At 31.0% G+C, this 24,544-nt stretch overlaps 1 protein-coding gene across 3 annotated transcripts in view; it reads right to left on the bottom strand.

The window, feature by feature from the left end:
* LOC107442412 (hexosaminidase D) overlaps positions 1-24,544 on the bottom strand; it is a 206,672-nt gene that overhangs the window by 34,445 nt on the left and 147,683 nt on the right. For all 3 annotated transcript variants that reach the window (XM_043043133.3, XM_087156962.1, XM_043043134.3), the window contains one exon: positions 19,766-19,814. The gene's annotated coding sequence lies outside the window, so the exon portion shown is untranslated. The remainder of the gene's footprint in view (positions 1-19,765; positions 19,815-24,544) is intronic.

The following is a 24,544-nucleotide window of genomic DNA, read 5'->3' as shown; positions in this document are numbered from 1 at the left end:
CGCCCAGCATAAAATATGCAACAGCAAACGGCATTTATCGAAATTGTAAAAACAAACAAATCTACAATACTAATCTACTTCTCAAAAAATACCGATAATAGAATTGATGCCAATAAACCTTGCATTGGCATCATTTTGTCAGAAAAATTAATTCAAATTCTAGAGCAACGACCGCTGTATATCCTCCATTCTAATTGGATAAAAACGTATTCTCCGTTGCAAGTTAAGAAAAAATCATTATTCCTATGGAAAAAGTGTGTTTGCATCTAAGGGCCACGCTAAATGGATGTCAAGCTCCAAACGCGAACGAATATCAACATAACTAACTCCTGAAAAGACGTAGCACGGCCTAATTTTTGCTTACAAAAATAATTTCTTCTAATAAAATAATTCTTAATTTCTGCTCGATGAATTTAAGTTTTAAAAGCTTTTATATTGTTTTGAAAGTATAATTATGTAATTTGATAGCTAAATAAAACGGAACTATATGCAGTCGCGGATGATTACTTAAATCCTATACCGCAACTTGCAACGGAGTATAGTAGTTAACATTTTTCGAAATGTACTGCCAAATAAAATAAGCACCCAACATCATTTATTTGTGAAAATTAAATAAAGATGTTTAGTTCAGTCGGTAAGAAAAAGAGCTCAACCTCTCCTACCGATGGAATAAATTCAACTTTCAAGGGAGAGGGATTTAAAATTTAAATACACTTTTAATCCTTTTTTATTTATTTCCATAAATAAAAAGTTGTCGGATATTTACTCTGTTTGGCTGTATCTTTCGACATCGTTCACAATTTGAGGTATTTTAGATTATTTATTTATTTATTTTTGATAAAATTATATCTGCAGTCGTCATTTTTTAAATAGTAGTTTAGCATTATGCCTTTGTCTGGTATTATAATTTGTTTCCGGAAAATTTACGCAAAAAAAATTATAACAACTTTTGACGACATTCACATTGGTTTTCCTGCATTTAATCTGTAGAAAAATAAAATTAAAAAAAATTCAAATACAGACAAATTTGTAGTTTTAAATGACTTTAAAACCACGAATTGCATGATTTCATTGCACGACATTTGTAAAAAGAAAAAACTGTTAAAAAAAATTCTTAAAAATTATCAAGCACTTTTTTTTCTTATCTAATAAGACGACCCCTTTAACCTTTTCCTTTTTGCTCCCGTGAAAATGACGGGATGAGGTTTCGCCCTCTATTTCTCGCTCCCGTGATATTAACGGGCTGGAGTGTTCAGTAGTAACGCGCCAATAAGAATAAAACTAATTAATTTCTTTTGCCCGGAAATCATTTTATTTCTCATTTTACACACTTGATGGCAGTACCAGGATATTTTTAAGGTAATTGTAGATAGTTTATTTTAAACTAGTTGCAACAGCAAATACGTAATACAAATATAAAAGCCAAAAAATAGGCTCTTTTATGACCGTTTTCTTGAAAATTAACCGATCGTTAAGGGGTTAATTTTAATCTTTTCTCAAAGATGTCGAATGGTTCTGGATTATCAAAAGCTTGTTAACAAAAAAAAACAAAAAAAAAAAAAAAAAAAACAACAACAACAAAAAAAAAAGCCTAAAATCTAAGATGGCGAGGGCATAAGGCCTCTAGATCTGAAATTAAGGTTATTAAATATAATAAATACATCTTTGACAAGCATTAAAATATGATGGTTACTTCAGATAAAAAAACACGAAAGTGCTGTAGAAGTTAGCTTACACACATACCTCGCTAGGTTACACCATAGCTATGCAAAAAGTAAAGTAATTTAATAAAATAAAATGGAGATTTACAAGACACATCGCATCTTTGCTTCAATAACTCGGTCGCTCAGAATAAGAAACATTAATAATCGAATATTTTAACATGCATCCTTGGCGAGAATATAACGCATCTTACGACGCCTTTGGGTTATAGCATTGAAAAATCCTCGTTCAATTTACGTAAAAACGACATAAATTTAATAATATTGACGTGAAGGGAGAGTGTTTCTCATCTCGAAGAACTAAAAAAAAATTTGTCGAACGGAACTAAAGAATGTTTTTACACATTCGATAAGCTAGGTAAAAAGAAAGAAAATTGATTATTCTGTCATTTTGTGAGATTTATATTAAATTTAATTTTGAAACGGAAAATTTTCGTTTAGTATTTCAAAACAAATGATAGAAGATGCAGGTTTGGATAAAATCCAATAGGACCTGGAAAAGAGCACTCGATTCGAATATTAATTTCCTTTATAACTCCTTCGAACCTTAGAATTGAATATTTTAGGGTTAAAAAATTGGGGGTCTTAATATTAATTATAATTTTTACGTGTTTTGCCATGTCTCCATCTAACGAAACGATTCATGAAACCTATTCAAATTTCATGTCAAATTTTTTTTACTGCTATTATTTTTGACAAATGGTCAAAAAATTGTGAACCTTTGGTACACAACTGTTTACACTGATTTAATAATGCATTTTTAAATGAAAAGAAATAAAAAAACATGAAAGTAATCGGTAGACTAGTTCTTGAGAAATTGAATTTAAAAAAAGTCGTGCATTTAATATTCGTTTTTTTTCAGAAACTATTCAACCGATTTCGTTCAAATGTCGCATTTCACATTATAAAAGTGCATAATTTGTAATTTTCAACTACACAATTTGTTTCAACTATACAATTTAAAATTTTTAACTATCATTAATTAAAATTAGCATTAATTTTTTTTTGCATAAATGCGTTTTATGTAAAATAATTTGTGTGCAAAATGGTTTAGATTTGTATAACAAATTCCCAAGATACGGCGAAACACGCAAAAAATTAGGGGGATCAAACTTAGAACCGCTCTCTTGACAAAAATATTGGGGCCATATTTCCCAGATTGCGAATACGACATATATTTTGGTGGTTAGAAATCTAAATCTATCAAAACAGAGGTATGTTTCTTCAGCAAAAGTACGTTTTAATGTATGATTTCGTAACTCAAAATTTCGTTTGCATTAATTAATTAGCAATTACAGTCTGCATTAATTATGTTTAAAGTCACTTTCTCAAACCATTTAGATCGAGTCTTAGTACTTGAAGATCCGATCATTAGATCAAAAGTTATTCAGGATGCTTTTTTTCTTCTTTTTCTTCCTTCTGTTTGTTGCACACTGTTTTTTTAAAGAATTTAAATAAGGAAATAAATAAAACACTTATTTGTACATTTTGTTGTTTTAAATTTTATTATCGATTTATATATTTTTCTTTCTTAGGCCAAAATGAGCAGTTTCTTAGCAACCCAAAATATTTTGAAATTGTTAATCAAATAAAAAGGTAAGAAAATTAATTACGAAACAGAATAGCGTGAATAAATAGCAATCATCTACTCAAATAGAAGATAAATTAAAAACGAATAAGATTTTTAAACTAGATAAAAATAGGAATGACAAAGTAAATAAAAAAAATGAACAAACGAAAAATAAATAATAAGAGACGTAAACTGAATGAAACAGGTTTGATAAACTAAATAGAAAAAATAATAAGGCTTTTATAAACAAAACTAAAGGATAATAATAGGATATTCGAGCATATAAACTAAATAGTAATAGGATGAAACGTTTAACTAAACAATAATAGATCTTATAGACTAAATAATAATAACATGCTTGATGAATTCAATAACAGTCTTGATTAACCAAATCTACATTTTCTTGTTTTTAAAATGTCTCTTAAGAAAATAAATAAATAAAAATAAAATAAATTAATAAAAAAAAATTCAAGGTTAAAAAAAGAATTCGAATGGCGACCCATTTCCAAAGACTTAACGTCTGATAATAGGGACTGGGAACTTCTTTTTTGGACCACACATTCAACAATTCAATTTTATTCAATGATAATAGATGTTTTAACAAATCGATATGTTTATTTTCACGAATAACGAACAGAAAATGTACATGCTTTAAATTGAAAATAGTGCTATTCGATAATTAATTTTCATAGTTTAAAAAATTCAATTCTTATAATTCAAACAATGGACGGATAAAAGTCATTTCTTTGTTGAGAAAGTAAAGTAAAGAATGGGAGCGTCAGATTCCATTTAATTTATTAAAAATTGGGTTCCTTCACAATCAAATGAAATACCTTCGAGTAATGCTAAAAAAATTAATAAATAAAAATAGTTTAAATAGTATAAAAAATAGTTAATATAAAAATAAAAAGTTTTTTTTTCTGCTTGCACTTTCAACTTTATTGAATGATAAATAATTATGAAATGTACAAGAAATCATATTAAGCTAATAAAAAATTAATTGTATAGTTTATAGAGAACGGACAATATTTAATCACTGAGGATAATTTGGTGATGCACACAATAGATATGCAGCAATTTCGTGTAAATCTGTAGCCTCGTAACTTTGATCTCATCCCAGAAGACAAGGGAACTACAATACAGTCGTAATAATGAAATATTACTCGCACATAAAATAAAGTTTCCTAAATCAAGGATCATGCGACATGCGTTCATGGTAAACACACGCAATTCTCAAAAACTAGGATTGAAATAACAAAAACTATTTTTTATTTAAAAATAATATTAATAATTAAAAATTTTATTGCAAATGCAATAACTGTTTTCGCTTATTAAATACTTTAAAAAAATTCTTCGCCTTGATTGGAAATATTTTTTTTTTTAAATTTGAAAATATAAATAAGAAATATATGAAGAGCTTTGAATTCTGTAGTCTTATAGCAACACTAAAACAATTTTTTATTTTACTAAGTAAAAAACAAAATCTCGATATTTTGTCCAATCTAGTAATTTAATTAACTGTTTAACAATAAATTTATCAACTTCTATAGGTATGTTTAACTACTAAGATAATGAAATAGTTATTAGAATAGTTATTTAGTTCTAAGTTTTGACACAAAAAAATTTAACATTTTCAGCATGTATTTTCAACATTATGGTTTAACATTTATCTTAATCTGTTATGTTGTAAGTGGTACAACTGAAAATTTAAATTCTCAATCGGTAGCCACTAGCAAGTGACCGGTATTCTAACTTAGTAGTCACTTTTTCTTCAAACTTAATGAGTTGGTGACTAACATCGATAAGTTCTCTTTATTTAATAGCAAATTTCAGCAAAAAAAAATTTTTTTTGCTTGGATGAAATTGTATATACATATTTTTAAAAAAAAAAATCATATTAGTAATAATCCACGACTGTAAAAAGTTAATTCATTAATAAAAATAATAGAAATGTGTGACAAAATTTAGATTAACAGACTTTAAAGAACTTAAAAAATATTTAAAAATATTTGGGGAGGCAAAATGCATTCAATGTATATATTACAACTTCAAAATATATGTGAATTGTCAATAAACTCTCCTTCCGCATGAATTTTTCCAGAAACAATTGGTGGATTCTAAAAAATCAAAACTTTGATTGGATACATTATTGGACAAATCTCAATCAAATTTCTGCTATCAAGAGTTTTCTTCAACACTGATGCACTTTATCATCAAATGATGATCATTATTTTTTTTATTTTTAAAAAGGGTAAAAGTGATCGACTGGATAATTAAAGTCGCCGCTTTCTTTTGTGACTCGCCATATTGCGGGTGGCGAGTGGTTATTTTCAGATCTAGTAAATTTACGATAACTAACAAAAGCAAACAAATATAGGAAGAAAAACATAGCAAATTTCTACGTCCTTTTTCATTTTGTTATATTAGGAAAGTAAGCTAATTGTAAAATTTGGTAACTTTTTGACGAAATGTTGCTTTTAAAAAAAATAAATAAATAAAAAAAATAAAACTACTTTAATTACATTTCTAGCTATCGTGATTCTCCGATGAAAGACTAAAATATAGAGCACCGGCAAAGTATTGTTTTGATTAAACATTTTAAGCACGTTTAAACAAGCGTTTTAAGCGTAACAACCATGTTTGTAATTGAAATAATAATAAAAAAAATAACGATGACGAAAAAAATAATGATGAATAAAAAATATTTAAGCAAAGCTTTCTCTTACAACCAGATTTCATGCATGACAAACGGCAGAAAACACAAAAGCAAACTGACAAAAATAAACAAACAAAATTAATAATGAAAAAAAGTTGGAAAAAAGTATAACCCAAAGAAAATTAATTGTGGTTAATATCACTATCAAAACACAAATAAATTTTCATTATTCCTTTCTTTCAGCTAAACCACAGATAAACACACACACAAAAAAGAATTCATCCTAAATTTTTTAGCCCCATTGAATTAATTCCAAAAACCAAGATCTGAAAATAATGGTGGGGGGAGGGGGAGTGGTCCAAACATTGAAGAAACTAACTAAATGGAAATTAATGTTTTTTTTGACGCCTTGGAAAGGCGGTGTCCCACTCTGACGTCATCTCCAATGAAGCTGTTACTATGGTAACGATAGTCCCTTCATCCGATTAATGGGATCTAAAGATGAGTTGCCTTCTTTCCAGATATAAATATTAAAAGCACAAAAAAAAAAAAAGAGAGATTCTCAATAAAATTGAAACGTAAAAGAAATAAAACATTTATCACTTCAACTAAAAGGAATAAAACATTCATTTTAATGGAGGGTTGTTCAGTTGGATACGTTTTGTATATTAAATGAGAAGTTATAATGAGCGATTGAGATGGTTAGTTTTTGAAGACATTTTATTACACAAAGATGACAAGCGATATTTGAGAGATGAAGATTTATTTGAAAGTTTTAGGGGGTGGGGAAAAAAGGAAGGAGTAGTTAAGGAAGGAGGGTGACAACACTTAAAAATGCAAGAATAAAAATAGAACCAGCAATAAAATTTTATTTTCGAAAGTTCTTTTTTTTTGTCGGAAAAGAGAAAACTAGAATTTTACAGCTTTTTCATAAAGTTACGTAAAATAGTGCATAAAGAAATGTAATTTAATGAAATAACTTATGAGCGATATGTAGAACACGCTATTCCCGCTAAAATATCGAAAGAGATGTTACAAAAATAATAATAAAAAATAAAAAATTAATCCGAATTTATCCTTTTTTTTGCCATTGGTCGCTGTTTTTCAAAGGAAAAATAATATATTTTTATATCGCTCATTTGGTAAAACAATGACGTAACTTGATTTTGAAGTTACGTCATTGTTTCACCGAATGAGCGATATGTAAACACTTAAAATGTTATTATAAAGGAATGAAGGAAAATTAACGAATGGCGAAAAAAAATTCTGAAGATATTTTCCTATCTCGCGTCATCATAATGTCCGGGTCACCAATGTGGGTATATGCTGCCGACAATGGCAACCGTCATATATCAAAACGTTTACTATATGCAGTGCCATTTGTATAAAAATAAACTAATACATTTTATCCGAGCTTTGATTAGTAAATGTAAAAAAAAATATCTGTTGTAAATATAGATATATCTATAAATGATTTAAATCAAAAACCTCCAATTAAAAAAAAAAAAAAAAAAAAAAAAAAAAAAGATTTTTGTATTATAATTATTATATTTTTGCCCATTTAAACTATTACGCGAGTGGGTGTGCTTTCATGTGGTAATGAATAAATATAAACCACACAAACAACTAAACTTGTCTGAGTTTTCAATTTAATCCACAGAAGCCACCCAGTTGAAGATTAATTTACCCGCAGTCGCATAGTAACTGTCAGATGATTCAGAATATAGATTTCATTAATCCCACGTCTAATCGGAATATTTAATCCTGCTTTCCATCAAGACGGCCAAGAAGTAATGAAGATGTAACAACTTTAATCCTGCAGCCATTGCAGGATCGACGATTCACTGGTAAGATGTGGAAATGATTTACATAATTCCGAAGGACTGAGAAAATCTATTTGATACTGAAAAGATATACACTCGTTCTATTGATCGAAATAAAAGCTTACAATATTGATATCAAAATGGGAAAGACAAAATACTAAATAGGATTACACACTGAATTTTAAAGCGGCTTGACTCTTTCGAATGATGCAGTTTATTATTATTATTCTGATACATGAATTCTTCTTATACGGCAAAATTAAGAAATTTTGCTATTGGTCAGTGGGAGTCATGGCAGCTTAGGGGATAGGGCGTTTGCCTTCCAATGAGGTGAACCGGGTTCGAATTCCAGCGATGGCTGATTGATACGAATTCCGCACCCGGTTTGCACAAACCATAAAAATAATCGACGTAAAAATATATCCTCAGTGGTATCATGGGTTCGAGTCCCCTTTCCATTAGGCTAACCATGAGAGGTTTTCCACCTCATGTGAAGCAAATGAGGTTTAGTTTCATCAAAAATCCTCCACGAAGGCTAATCTCTCCCAATACTCGAACCAGGAGTTCTCTTGTATTTTGGATTGAGTTTAATATTACAAGGTTATGGAATCGAACATTAGTAGTCGTAAACCCAAATTCGGGTAGGCTAGTTCATCTACGGTTATAAAATATAGGACAGTTGCTAGTTGTAGTAAAAATTTTGCTTTAAATATTTATAATGATTTCATATTTACAAAAAAAAAAAAAAAAAAAAAAAAAAAAAAAAAAACAATAACAATAAAATGAATAAAGGGTGAAATATTCGACAAAAAAAGGGGCGATCTGAAGACAATTTTTTTAATCGCCTCTTCTTATATTTAATGTCCTTATGGTCAGTGACGACTGGTAATTTTGCCTTATACTTCTTATTTTACATAAATATAAAGGTCAAAAGCTTTTTCAAAAATTTAAGTTAGAAATCGCAAAAACTTCTTTAAAAAAAAATCAAATTAAACAGTGAGTGCAATATTTAAGTTCACAACACGATGAATACAAAATGTCTGGAATAAATCGAAATTAATTCGACACCGTGAAATTTAGAAAATAGTTTTAGTTAGTAAGAAAACATAACAAAGTCTTCTCCAGTTTTTTTTTTAAATGAGTTTCTTTTTTAAATTTGAATCCGAAATTAAATAATAACTTTCCTATTTTCAATTTCCACTTTTCGAAGCTCAGAAAATTGCGCTTGTTAGCTACTTCAATAAGTTAAGAGTCACCATTTTGGTTCATACGTCTGGGCTACATGCGTTGCTGGTCCCGTGAACATTTATTTGATTTCAAAACATAGAAAACAGTGAGCACATAAAATATGAATAAATTTTTAAAAAAATTGTCATGATTTAAATTTTTCCCCCAAGGACTTTCAAGAACTTTTTTGTACTTTGAAAACTTCAAGGACTTCTTAGGTCCCGGGAGCTCGGTTATTTAAATTGTTTCGCATATTTCGCAACGACGACATTTGCAGAAATTGTTGGGAACAACTTTTTAAATAAACACTGATAACTCTGAGGCATAATTTAATGTTTACAATAAACACTTATAAAACTCCCCCTACAAATAAAATACCACATTTCTATTTAAGAATATTTTATGAACTTCCAAGTCGAGAACCAATAAAGTGTTAATTCTTATATTTATTTCATGGCTTTCAATAGAAGTCGTAGTTCATATATAAACCCAAAGTAAAATAAGATGTTCAGGTATATATGTATCTATAATTCATAATATACAAAATAATTTCAAATGATTTGAAGGACTATAGATGGTACAGTATGCAAGATTATGTAGTCCTGATAAATGGAATAATTCCACTGAAACTATCCATTAGTCCTTCAATGTGGAAAAATTCCTATGAAAATATAATGCTAAGTATATTCCTACACATCTGAAATCGTATTTTGAAAGTAGAATAAATCCTATGAAAATAGAATGCCTTAATATCTATGGACCCTTTATTCTTATCAAAATGGAATGAAAGTAAACAAGAATCATTAACTCTTATATACTTGATATTTCACTTGAATGTGGAATAGCTTTTATTAAAATGGAATGCCCAAATATATCAGTATCTCTTATTCCTATATTACCGAGATCTTAACTTGAATGAGGAATAACTACTATTAAAATGGAATGATACATAAGGTTTCCCGATTTATATATGTCCGAAATCTTATATAACTGATAAGTTGGATAATATAACTGATAAGTTAAATCTTATATAACTGATGAATGTCTTGTTGTGAGTTGCAATAAGTACATGTTGAAGATTTTAGAAAATCTTCAACATGTACTGATTGCAACTCACAACAAGACATTAATCACCTAATTTTTCAATGTCCTAAATTTCAAACACGACGAGGCAACAATTTTCACAACAAAACAGAACACCAGATTTACTCTAACCTGACCTGCAGATCAATCATCAAAGACATTATTATAACAACTTTGGAAGATACATTGAACCCACTGTAAATTTTTACTAACTCTGGCCGTCCAACTACCGTATGGATCAGTGTTTCCATTTCTCCTGAGTCAACTCTAATTTTCTCGCTTTAATTACCTCATCACCAGAGACTCTGGTTCGGCGATTTTGATTTTCAGCCAGGATGACTATCCTTTAAACTGGACTTTCAGTGACTTTAAAAATTTTTTTGAATCTCATGATGCTCTTAGGTTGGATTTGAACTGTCCTTATCATTCACACCATTTTAATCCACTTTTACTATTTCAACACTATTTTTGGTGATTTTACTATTTGTAACTCGTTTAATTGTTTCCTTAATAGGCAATTTGCCCTATGATTAGTTTTTAAATTTTATGCCATTTGATTGCCTCAATATAAGGGTCTGTCGACTTAGAATGGCAATTTATATTTTATTTTGCTTCTAATATTGCTGGTGTTTTAAATTTAATTGTGCTTTTAATCCATCCATATTTTAGGGTCTGTTGACCTGGACTTTTCATGACATACATGCCAGATATATTTGTCATGTTTTCTTAAAGATATAATATTCTGACTAATTGTAGATAGCTAATTTTGTTCAACAGTATTGCTCGCCCGCAAAGTTTACGGGCTGTTGCCATATGACTTTTGTATTTTATGCACTTTATGTATTTTAAGTTCTTTAATGTTTTTACTTGGTTTTAATAAACATTTACCCGTATTCCCTGAATTGGGGCAGTTCAGGGTAAATATTTTCATATAACTGATGTTGAATAATTTCTAAGAAAGTGATGTGATGGAATATCCTAAGATCCTAATTCCTATGTGACTGGGATTCAAAGCCCATATGTGGAAAAATTCCTATAAAATTGGAATGCATCAGAGTTAAACGATGCCATACTTCTATGGAAATGGGATCATTACGATGATTTTGGCTGATAACCATACAAACATGCATAGTTTCTGTAAACTACTTGAATATACAGTAATTAGTATTACAAACTTGAGCACCCCTGTATGTAATTATTCCGATAGAAATGACGTGATCAAATATCCACAATTACAATATGTTCCTTATATAGATTCAATAGTATTCCAGATGTCCAGATAATTCATAATACTCAGCCCATCTTATAACACATAACTTTATTGTTAGAAGGTTTGAGACAAAACTAAAGGCTAGCGCTAGAACTATAGTATTAAATCCTTAATGTGAACCGCAGGTATCTACTTAACAATACATATAAGCGATATATGCGATAAATAAACTCCTCAGCGTTAACTGGTTTGGATCAACCAAAACCAACCTATTCGATCATTTTACATTCAGGGTTACGTTCAAGCGTCATTCATAAAACTCACAGAAACTCTAATAACGGAAATAAAAGTTTTCATACGGAAACTTCATCATGGAATTCCTGATGGCATTCAAATGAATGTCTTATATACAAGAGGAGTCTAGAGCTTAAGCAAGTCAACTCTAACTCCTTGTAAGTTGCAGAAGATTTAAATATATTAAAACAGAAACCCAAGTCTTCTTTAAATATGTGTTCAATAAATCAACTTCTGCACCGGTATATCAATTTATTAAATTAAAAGCTTACACTTCCCTATGAAATCAATATTTTCTGGCAATAAATTCCTGAATGAATAATGGGAAATGACATGAATAAAGACATTAAATTCAAAGAGGGAAAACTATTCGCCAAATAGAATATAACGCATTAATACATGCCAACACAACTTGTCGGCCATATCCTGGAGGCAAGGGGTGAGCTTTTCAGAAGGAAAGGAAGGCCATCCATAATTTGGAACGATCCTTCGTTAACAGCAGACAAAGGCTTCTGCCAATCGATCAACAAGATGAAAGATTCGAGAATATAAGGTCAGAGGAACAATATTTGTGCCCACTTAGGGAGCGTGCCCGAAACTGCTTGTTTAATCAGTCCTGGAGGACTTTTATGAATATTCAGCAGAAATGAGGCACACATAGAGAATATTCGGGGACAGCTGATCCATTGGAATAAAAGGATCGCAGGCATCACCCTTTTGATTTAAGAGTCAGTTGTTTTGTGGAAGTTTAGTTGTAGAAGTTAAGACTTTAAAATTAAATTAGTTGCTATGGTTGCGTACACAAGTACGAAATAGTTTATGTTCCAAGTTCAAATGTTGATTTTTAATAAAGGTGGTTAATTAGAGTGGGTTTTGAAATGGATTCACAAGGACCGTTTACTGTAGAACTACTAACAAGATTTGATTAATTCTTAAATTACCCCGACACCAATTTGGAGCAGGAAATTGGGTAGAAAGTCCCAATTGAAATGACCAGGCATTGTATTTTAACCTTCTTATCTGGAGAAAAAAAAAAATCGGAAATTCCGTTCTAGCTGGAGAAACATTGCTTTCGAAAAAAACCCTCTTTTTTTACACATTTAAACGAGGATTGGAAACCATAAACAATCCTACAAACGAGAAATTTTTTTAACTGATTTGATCCAAAATTATTTTGGTTCCAATAAATTTTATTCGTATGAGAGGGTTGTTCCATTATCCGACATGCAATTAAGCACGTACATTTTGAAAAAGATAAATTTAAACACGAAAAAGTAGGCACACATCAAATTGCATATTGATTTTTAACCTTCCTGTAGTAACACGCTATTTTCGATACAGTACCAAATTAAGACCGTTCCAAAAGAACAGTTATCTAAAACTATTATTACCTCTAACTGATATTTCTGAGAGGCAAATAAAAATCAGAATAGCATGCGAAGATTACATATATACAACCTTAAGGTTCTACCTCTCGAAAGAAAACAAACAAATAAACAAAAAAGAAATACCACGGACACTGTAATTTATGTTTCATTAGAGTGTAAGCTCTTGGTGAAACAGTTGCGGTTACATCTATATAAAATAAAGATCAAATATTTAATCGCTGACCTATAGCGAAATCAGTGATCCAGTAGAATTCGAAAGGAAAATATATATATTAAAGATTCAGCAGCATTGACCTTCTTTTTGGAAGATACCTTTTACGATTAAGGATCAAGGTCAAGGATGAAACCGTAAACTCAGTGTTGAAAGAAAAGTTCAATCGAGTGGAAATCAATCAGTAAACCACAGTAGTAATTCCCAAATTTGATGCCGAATATTACGTAGGTGGAAGAAAAAAATATATCTAAGTACTAAACGCTTCACTTGACAAGTCAGCAATTAGCCTAGGCCTTCATTCAATGTTAAATGCAAAGTTAAGATATGATATCTAAACTTGTAAGATAAAATTTTAAAGATTATAAGTTTAATAGGAGTATTATTTTGTCTTTTTTTTTCTAGAATTTATTTGATTACTTTTTCATTCAGAGGACTTTAGATCGTTTATTCAGATAAGAGTTGACTAATCTAGAGCAGTGTTTCTCAAACAAATGCTCTAAAGAATCATTTGCAACAGCTGATTTTTTCACATGCGCCATGCAAAAAAGTTGGAACACTCTAATCTAGAGGGCGTTCAAAATAATGTAAACCTTTATTTAAAATAAGATATAAAAAATAAAAACACTTAAATTGGAGGGAGGGGGCTAAAATTCAGTCAGTGATCCGAAGGAGAGAAAACTAGTCTTTACACATTTTTACTAGTCTGTTTACATTATAGAGACTTAACCCGAGCCTGAAACCCGGGTCCATCGCAGGCTCGTTTACTGAAAAAAAGTTTCGGGCTCGGGCGAGCTTGGATTCATGATAAAATTTTCAGATATTTTCTTACTACTTTTAAACAAACGTTAAGTTCTATTAAGCATAAAAAATACAAAATTTATTAATTTACATTCCTTACAATACAATTCCTTCTTATGTTCGAAGCTTTTGCTTTGTGGGACTAGCGTTAATTATCAAATAAATTTATTTAGCTTAATATTTTGATTTTTTAATTTTTGTATTAGTCATCTCAGTTAGTCCTATTTTTTTCTTTGCTTTTTTCCAATCCCATGTTGGTAATTGAAAAGTTTTAAATTTACTAATTTATTTCCTTTTTTATTGAATCTAAGGCTGAGGCTCAGCGGACTCGGGCTCTAAGTAATTATATGTAACTGGGTCTCAATTTAAATTCTTCGGGCTAGGGCAGGCTCGATCCTTCAAAAGCGAGTGAAAAATAATTAAATTTAATGACAACTATAAAGAACAAAATGTAGCTTGAGGTTGGTGGAATCCGTAATTACATAAAAAGAATAATAATTGATAATGTTTCAATTTTAATACTTGCTTACTTTTTGAAAAAGAAAACAGAAAACGAAAAAAAAAAAAGTTTGATAACTACAGAAATAAATTTAATATTAACTAAAACTATTACCAAAAAAGAATAGGGATGATTGTAGCATGGAACTTAAGAGCACACCGTTAAACAATTTCTATGAGATGTTAGTGCAAGTATTAATCACAATTTCGGTGAAAACCGCGAGCTAGGTCGTCATAGGAATAACAAATAAGGTACGTGTCGAACAAATAAGGTACATTCGAAAAGCAGCCTAAAGAGGTCAGCGTACGTACAATAAAGTCAGCAAATAGAATTTTAGAAACAAATATGAATGTGCCAGACTATATAAACTTCTAAGAGAAAAGCGATAAGCTCCATTTAAAATAACAACTCGGTTGGAAGCTTATAAAAATGTTTCGAACTAAGAAGGGGAGAGAATCCACAAATCCCATTGCAATAAATTAAAAAAAAAAAAATCTAAATTGAGACCTAAAATATAAAATACAAGAGCGGAAAATATACAATTGTTTTAGTTAGAAAGTTAAGTTCTGATTTTTGTAATGCACGACCGGTACAGGCTTTCCGAACGGGTGTGAACTTTTCAAGGGCCAAGAGTCAAACATAACAACCAAGATAGAAGGACAGCCGTAACCTTTTTTTTCTTCCAGATAATGTATTCATTCAACAAACTGCTAACAATTTTCATTTTCACACCAGATAAGTTGCGTAATCAAGCGTAACAGTTGTTTTGTTTTTCTTAATTCTCGCAGTAGGAAATAAAGAGCTTAACGGAAGATGGTTGTTATTGACATTTTAAAGAATTAGTTTTTAAGTTTACATGCTCCTGTTTATATATATATTTACACGCACGACTTTTTTAAAATTCGATTTCTCAGGAAATATTTGGCCGATTTCGCACAAGTTTTCTATTTTGCTATTTAAAAATATATATTTTTTGCATTCTCTTAGGATAAATGAATTTAATAACTAGGTGGAAAATTTTGTCAATTCACTTACAAAGTAGTTGAGGTTTGGTGGAATGCGCAAAAAGTAAAATTAAAATTAAGGAGTCCAAACTTTGGACCGCTCTCCTGAGGGACCATACTTCTCAGATTGAGGCTATCCCTTATATTTCAGTGTTGAGAAATTCGAATCCATCGAAACAAAGGCATGTTTAATGACAAAAAGAACGTTTTTGAGTCACATTGTTAGTTAAAAAATCGTCTGCACTAACATATTTGAGATCAATCCTAGGAATTATTATGGTTCAGAACGTGAAGATCCTATCATTTGATCAAAAGTAATATAGGGTAGTTCGTTTATTTACTTATTTATTAATATCATTATTATTTTGTGCATTTTACATCGATGGAATTATCATTATTACTATCAGCTTTCATCAATGTAAAGTAAAATGTATTCATTTATTGTCACAAAAGTTTTTTTTTCTTTACGTTTTAAAGCAGAAGCATTAATTTTTAAAGTTTTGAAAAAGAAAAAAAAGAAGGAACTAACATCAAAGTTAGGGAATCTACTTAAAAACAGAGAAAGTTAGCACTGAAAACAATATACTCGGTTTTGGATGTATACGTGTTCCATATGAATAAATTAAATAACAAAAATATCATACTTAAGGCAACAAATAAGTCACAATGTTGCTTACACAGATACTTCATATTTATGAGCGATTCATAAAATTATTCTTAAGCACAATTTAATACTTCATTCGACGTTTTAAAAATGTGTACCTTAGCGCAAGTGCGATACACGTCACAGTTTACTAAACTTGAAAACGATTCAGATGAAATATTTTTTAAGAGTCGTTCCAGAAGTGTGATGATTTAAAAATGGAAAAAGGAAGTGGGAATGAACAAAAGATCCGCATTAATATTCACGCAATGTGATGAGATTGAAGTTCATTTTTGGAAGAAAACGAGAGGCGAAACGTTCCATCTGAAAGAACAGAAATAAAAATGTTCCAAATCGTTTGGGCTCTTAACGGTCTCATGAAAACGATTCGCAGTAGAATATCAAAACATAAACCAAGAAATCAGATGTAGAAATAGAATGCCAAAAGGATCTATCTAAAAGAGTAAGTGGTGCAAAACTAGACGAGTAAGGAGTAAAAAAATATATTTATATTCCCACGCAAGAATTGAATTTTTTTCCTCTCTTTTAAGTAGGTTCCGGATTTTTTCTTCTTTATGGTTGATTGCATGATTGAACGAAAAAAAGTTATTGAAATTATTTCCCACGCAACTTATTTCTCAAAAAAAAATCGCATATTATTTTTTCTTATTCTATTCCAATTAATTTGTAATTGTTACATTTCTTGATATGCGCGGGAGAGATGCTCGTTGATCGTCAACTAGGATTGAACCCAGGACGGCTCTGAAACCAGATGCTCAAACCACAATGGTCGAGGAGTGATTTTCCAATCCAGCGGCCATTAGCGACCCGCTACCCTATATTGCCTTTTTCAAACTAGATTTCTCACATTTTAATTTTGTTCAGATAACAAATTTTAAAATAAATAAAAACGTGCATTATAATTGGGTACCAACTGCAGCCAAGAGGAAAACTCTCCAGGTGGTTAAACGCTGTTGTATGGTAAATCAGCGGCTTCTGCGAACTCAGAAATTTAGACCGCAGTAAATGACAATGTGACAATTACGAACATGAAACTCTCTCAATCCTCGATAGATGGCGGGAATGCACTCTTTCTCTTCAGGAAAGAAAGTCCTAAAGAACCGTGATTAGAAAACACACCAAAACACAAACTTTCTTCCTGCAAATTATATTGAATTGTGTTTGATAAGCTGGTGTTAAATTTTCTTTCCTCTGAGAGAAATTAAAATAATTCTTATAAGACAAGAGATTTCCAAGCAATCTAAATATCTCACAGTAATAAGCTGGAAAATCGAACATAATTACGCTCATCTTAATTCAAAATAGAAAATGGCAACGAGTAACAAATGTCAGTTTTGGGAAGGAATGAGAGCAGGTGCTAGAACACCGCAATTATTATTTAATAACATTACGAACGTTAATTCAGGCAGTTCCAGAGTGGTTACCGTAACCTCTCTGATATAATCGAGAAAACTACTTAAATCATTAAAACTCGGGAAGACTAATTAAAATAGCAGACCGGAAAAGCTCTTACAGCCAAAAATTCCGCCACAGCTTTTCCGTCGCCAAAATTAAATTAAATCAGAGAGAAATGAATAGATCACGAAACCGAAAAGCGCAAGAGGCTTTTGCTCTCTGGAAAATACCAAGCACACTCTCAATCTAAATAATCTGTTTAGAAAATCAAGCAGGCATTGCTGGTCTTAATTCTACTTCCCCAATTGACTAATGATATAATATCCGGCTATTTTCTTCCTTGTTGTGCAGAACTTGTCGCCAAAAGCTTTAGAACAGTAATGAATTGATTAATTGAGAATTAGTCAATTTAAGTTATATGTGGAACCTGGTTTGCTTCAAGCGCCGCTGGAGAAAGTAAGAGAAAGTTATTTCAGAACGGGTTAATTTTTCTTCTCCCATAATTAACAATTTGGTCTCAAGGGAAAGCGGCGATAATAAAACAAAAACTTGGCTTTCAAATTGGCGTAGCGTTAACTTCAGCTTAGAATTTGAGAGTTAGGTAATTAGTTTGCGCAAAGTGTTATAGGTAGTTTGCATTTTGTCCTCGAGGTTTTTGTTTAGGAAAAGAAAATGTGAAAATCAATTTAGTCAATTTCCTTTCAGCTCCAGTTTACGTTTACAAACGCAGATTAACTACTAACAAGAACCAAAACTTGTACTTTGGCTGCATAATTATGTATTAAAATTTCAGAAAATGGTTTGAATAACAAAGAGTATTTGCAAAAGAAACACGCCATTCGAATTCAAAAGATTGAGTAGCCAGGAGCCTTCGAAGTTTGTTGTAAATACTACTTCGTTGAATTCCAAAGATCGCTGGTGAACATTTACTGCTCTTGACTTGAGGCTACCACGAATAAATATCCACAGAGCGATAGTAAACAGGTCATAATTTGTCGTCCAGCTAGAAGGCGGTAATGAACATCCAGTTCATTTAACGCAAATGAGGAACAGTTTCAATAGAAATATTCACCAGGAAGCAAGTCTGTTTCAAAGCTTGACTCTGGAGTTCTCATGACTTCGGTGTTCGATTCAAAATTTCAAAAAAATGGATATGAAAATTAAGAAGCGTACTTCCTTTATACGGATTGGCTGGATAAATACAAATTTGTTCAGGTTCAATTGGTTTACTGAATTGGTTTTGGGCACAAAACAACTTGGCTCTGCCATTAAAATATTAATAAAACAATCTGTCCTCTATGAGGAACAGTTGGATTATAACTTCAATCAGCCTTGTAAAATACTCTAGTTCTACAATTTCTGAACTTTTCATTTTGTTCTACAAATTTTAAACTTCGCGTTTATTAGTTAAAATAAAAATATCCACCAACGAACACAGAATAAATCAGTAGGGTTAAAAATTCAGGAACATTTCGGGCTGCATTATCGAACTTTGGGAAAAATTAGAATATAACTAATAGAATATAACAGTTAGGTGTTCGAAAATAATTTGAGGCTGCAATTTTGTACTTTGGAAGCAGTTTAACCGCTTCCCTAACTATCACGAGTTAACTCGGGTATGCATATATTACAAATATTCATTACCCAGAGAAAACTCGGGAGTAACAGAATTTATCAGAACGTTTTGATTTATCACGATTTTACTCGGCCGAAAGCAGCAAAAAAAATTAATTCTATGATTGGAAGTTGGTCAAGTTCTGCTGTAGGATTATGGGACTGCGCACGTGTTTTGTGACATTGTATGTACGATAGCTGCTGAATTTGCATAGAGAAAAAAAATGGTGTATCACTTAACTGGTGAAAAGTATCACTTGTTGTTCCTTGTTTTAAAAACTATCATACAAAGACTAATATTTACCTTTTTTCATTTGCCTAAGATATTTCAGAATAGTAAATTGATGGTAAATGAAATGTTCTTTTTTTTTACACGTAAAAGAATTAAAATTTCAACTTAAAATTTGTGTATTATGTTTTGTTTTAGCTCCTTGTATTTACTAAAGAAATAAAAAAAATATGTTGATTTTATATAATTGAAATCAAAAAAATTAGTAAGGGAAGCGAGTAAATGTATGAAAATAATGTCAGTGAGTTAATGCGGTGTTTCGATTTGAACAACAGCAATCACATCACGAAAAATTAAATATATAAAATTGTCTTACCTCTTATAAATGTAATCTATATCATTCACAAAGTTTTTATCTTCTTAATCTAAAAGAGAAAAATGCAATTTTAAAAAATGAGCTATACTTTTAACTTTTTAAAAGTTAAAAACATAACACAAACATCAAAAGAAAAATTGTTTTATAAGTCACATAAAATAAACGCAGAAACTAAATTTATAAATAGAATTACGTAAATATACAATCAGAGAACATCTGATCTAATTTATAAGTACGGTATAGTGCACAAAAAAAAAGAAGAAAAGAATAGGCTGAATAATTGATCTAGTAATCGGATTTTCATGAGCAAGGACATAATCCCAATGGCTTAAATGAATGACCACAAATACGATAATTAATTAAAGCAGACGACATATTAAGTAACGGCATCAGGTACAAAAAGGTACTTCTCTCTGTATAATAAACACATATATGCATTTTTTATGGATTTGAATTTATTAACCTCAAACTATGCAGGTAGCCAGAATCTAATGATCAATAGTTTGGCTACGACAGTGGACCCTTAATGTTAATTTTACTTTTTGCGCATGTCACCATATCTCGAGAATTTTTTAAGCAAATCAAAAAAATTTTGCAGACTATTATAAAATTCATTTATCCAACGATAATTTCAGGCAAAAATAATTTTAATAATTATTTATTTTTATTAAAGTCGAACAATTTTTTAGTCGTAAAGTATACGAATCTCTACATTATTTTTAAGAACGTAATTTTATACAACAAATAAAAAAAAGAAGAAAGAAATCGACCCAGTGGTTCCTGAGAAATCAAATTTTAAAAATCCGACATTTTTAAAATACCATTTATTTTCTTTTGTTAATGCCAAATTAAATAAGTGTGTCTCCCCACTAGGCAGTAATTTCATGAACATATAAAGACTAGAAAAGGTAGGCAAATGTGATAGCGACAGAAAGACAATAACAAAACAGACAGTAACAAGCGCCCCCTTTCATAATTATAAGGAAAGAAAAAGAGCACAGCCAGCTGCACTTAAATCACAAACCAATTTACGAAAAAGCATTTAAAGTGAATATAAAGTCGTGCTTAGGAGGATGCGTTCAGAAAAAAAAAAAAAACATTCCAGTGTAGTATGTACTACTTTTAGTGGCAGAAAGTCATTACACTGTTTCTTTAGTCAGCCTTAACGCTTCGTAAATAGAAGTTTATGCAATTTCTCTGCTCTCCACACTTTTCTCATATCCCTTACCATGCTTTCGATAAACACTACCTTGTCACGGCGTAAGTTTTTCAGTTGTTTTGATACGAAATTGGATAATACTTGCGAGAGGGGAGTAAGATTTGACGCAACCATGGTAATGGAGAGGGAAAAAAGACATGCTTATTCTATTTACAAAGACTATAAGTGTTAAGCAGATGTCACGAGTCGTAAGTCTTCGATTACTATTAATCATTTCATCAATAGATTCAATGGAGATCATGATGTTTACTTTCATTCAGTTTGGGTAGATCTGATATTGATTAACCCCCCCTAGTCACGAAAGTTTTTACAATCAATTTGTGCTGCTTATGGCAGAATTAAGACAAACAGCCAACATTCGATCAGCAACGTTCATTTTCTGCACTAAAAATTGTACAAATGCGCAGTGCCCAGTTCTAAGCACAATCATCTAAGTGCACAGAGCTCATTCTAGGCAGAAAAAAGGGCAGGGTGCAAAAGTTTAAAAAAAGGGCATTATTATTCTAAAAAGGCAATAATTTCTTTCGATGGGTCTTACACATTCTATTAAAAAACGTTGTCAATTAGTAAAAGAATTTTTTTTTTACTTTAAAAAAAGTCGCAAGGAAAGCAATCATATTAATTACTAATTTTTATTAATAAATTAACATGTATACCGAGTTAATGAACTAATTAGCTTAGTAATTTATTTAAAATGCATGCATATATTATTAAAATAATAAATGTATGTTTTTAAGTGTCTGTAGTTATGATTTAATAATTAAAATGATTAATAATAATTATGATTTAATGATAGTGGAAGTAACTGCAAACTTTCAAAGACAAGTGCAACAAGGGGGTGTGATGGCTATTTTACCTTTCCCATATTAATCTATGTATTGGCATCAACAACAAACTAAATAAAAAGAGTTGAAAATAACAAAAGTTTAAGAAATCCATTGTAGAGTTTGGGAGGGAAATAAAGAAGGGTTGAGGAAAGAAAGGGCAAAAAGGGTATGGAGTCTATTACATCAGGGCACTATTTTATTTCAGGGGCAACAGGGTGAATTCTTTTGACAAAAAGGGCAACAGGGTGCTGCGCCCTGTTTACCCTGCCTAGAATGAGCTCTGTAAGTGCACTCATTTAAGTGCTAAGCACAATCATTTAAGTGCTTTCTATAGAACTGGTAAATCGGTCGTATGAAATGTTCTCTCTTTTTTTTTTTTTTTTTAATTCTTTAGTGACTTCTCTTTTTTCTTCTGGGCAGCAGCACTTACATATCGATTAAAAAAAATAATATTTATTAGAAATAGGGTGGCAAACCAGGGGTCTGTTAAGAAGAAATTTGGGTCCTTTAACGGACCCTTCACAAAATATCTTTTTATAAAAACGGATCCTTCACAAAATATTTGAACTTAAAAACGGACCCTTCACAAAATAATTCATCTTTTAATCGGACCCTTCACAAATTTGTTTATCTTCATTATTGTTTTGTTAATCGAATAAACCCTTACCAGAAAGGGGAGGGAGAATACAGATGTAAACGAACTCAATTTTGTCTTCGGCAGACGCTTCTTCATTTATTCGTCCGAAATGAATATTCTGCGTTCAGGAGTATAAGCTAAATACCAAATATTTATATGTTGCATCGCTAATTTAGTAGCTGCAATTGCTGTTTATTTTTGAAAATTAAATTTCTTTCATTCTAATTTTATAGTGTTGAGCATAATCTTGTATCTATTTACAATTTTTTAAAACTCCTTGAAAAAGTTTTTTTTGAAATAACGGACCCTATTTTTACAAATTCACAAAAGCGAACCCTGGTTGAAAGAATGCGACTTAACGCTTATTTTATATTCACAAATTACGAGCAATTTTTTCACAATTTTACAAAAACGGACCTTTCACAAAATGTCTGGACAGTCCCCCTGCAAACGGTTGTGTCACTAAAACTAGCACGTTCGGGAAACTCAACTCAAACTACACCGATGTCACGTCTGCACCCACTCAATTTAGAATTCACAAGAAGGCACACAAACTCGAACCGTGCTTTAATGAAATGTCATTAACTAGGCATAAAACACCGATGAATAGGAATCGATTAGGTTGTGCCCTTCTTTCAATTATAGGTATCGGCGAGAGACCAAATTAGGCTTAGTTCTATTTGGAGTAGCTAGACGACGAGAGATTCACACAAGTAAACAAATTCCATTTGGATTCTGAAAGTGAGAAATGGAGGAAAAAAAAAATCGTTTTCACGGTTAATGAATTAAGTAGGACAAAAAGAATTATCAAGGGAATTGAAATTGGCTGGACCTATATTGGACGATATATATATATATATATATATATTGATTGTGTATTTATATCTAATTTTCAATGATGAAAAAATTCAACAAGACTTTGACATTTAATAATTTTAAATCATTGCACTGTACATTATTACGCTAATTGTAAGATTTTTTTTTTATAGTGCATTTCTTCACACTTTGCTCACGAAACAAAATCTACTATACTCTTATAATAACGTATTGATATGACAAATACTTATAAAAGAATTACTTGAATCGAATTTTGTACCTTCTTAATAATGTTTTATTGTAATTAAAAACTCTGACCAACGAGGACAAATGTAATCACATTTTTAAAAAATAATAATCTCTTAATGTTGTATCCTATACTAGGCGCTGGGACTCAAGATGTTGAATGAATTTTACTTCTGGAATTACGAATGTATGCTGTATAATTTTGTTTTGATATATGTTATTTTATAACCGTCGTTGAACAGCAGACCCAATTTTTTGGGTTTACGACTACTAATGTTCAACTCCACAGCCTTGTTATTTTTAACTCAATCCAGAAGACAAGGGAGCTCCTGGATTAAGTATTGGGAGAAATTTGCCTCCGTGGAGGACTTTTTGATGGAACTAACGCACATTTAGATAACATGGGGAGGAAAAATCACGAAAAGCTCTCATGGTTAGCCTGACGGCAAAGGGGAACCTAACCCATGATCCGTCTACTACTCAGGATATTTTACGTCAGCACTGTGGTCGTTAAGAGCCGGGAGCGGAATTCGTATCAACCAGCCATCGCTGGGATTCGAACTCGGTTCTCCTCATTGGAAGGCAAACGCTCTATCCCCCGAGTCACCAGGGCTCTTTGTTTCGGTAATAGTTAAAAGGAAATAATAATAAAAGGAAAGTAAGGCAAAAAAAACTATTGTTTGGGGATAGTTTTTTTTTCCGAGAGAATTTTATAAATACAGGCTGCACATAAAATAACACACTCAGCTCACGATATTTTGGTGTTAGTTCGCGCCAACTGCCTTTGTCAAGGAACTTAAAGTGTTTTAAATTTGTAAATATAAGGGAGGAAATGTGGTGGTGGGCTCGGGGGTGGGTAATTTAAGTTCGTCTCTTTCTCTGATTTTTCATTTTCGCCAAAATTTGGAGATTTCTTTTGGAATCAGCAATCTTTCATGGAGCTGTGATTTCATGCATGTCTGAAAGAAAATTTTACAGAAATTTTTGGCGAAATTCGTGAAGAGGGCATTGAAGGATCAGAACACAAAAAAAAA

Source organism: Parasteatoda tepidariorum, chromosome 2 (assembly GCF_982258835.1).
Source record: "Parasteatoda tepidariorum strain Cologne lab strain chromosome 2, Ptep-v5.0, whole genome shotgun sequence".
NCBI lineage: Eukaryota > Metazoa > Arthropoda > Arachnida > Araneae > Theridiidae > Parasteatoda > Parasteatoda tepidariorum.
This window is presented reverse-complemented; position numbering and strand designations above follow the sequence as displayed.